The sequence below is a fragment of the Colobus angolensis genome, unplaced genomic scaffold (genome assembly GCF_000951035.1).
Source record: "Colobus angolensis palliatus isolate OR3802 unplaced genomic scaffold, Cang.pa_1.0 Scaffold301, whole genome shotgun sequence".
Lineage (NCBI taxonomy): Eukaryota > Metazoa > Chordata > Mammalia > Primates > Cercopithecidae > Colobus > Colobus angolensis.
The window spans coordinates 1,774,247-1,774,473 of record NW_012116278.1 but is presented as its reverse complement, the minus strand read 5'-3'; positions in this window follow the sequence as shown (position 1 = coordinate 1,774,473).

Here is a 227-nt window from a genome sequence, read left to right as displayed (position 1 = left end):
TTTGAAGTCAGGTAGCATGATGCCTCCAGCTTTGTTCTTTTTCCTTAGGATTGTCTTGGCTATATGGGCTCTTTTTTGGTTCACATGAAATTTAGAGTAGTTTTTTTTAATTCTGTGAAGAAAATCAATGGTAGCTTGATGGGGATAGCATTGAATCTATAAATTACTATGGTCAGTATGGCCATTTTCATGATATTAATTCTTCCTATCCATGAGCATGGAATGTT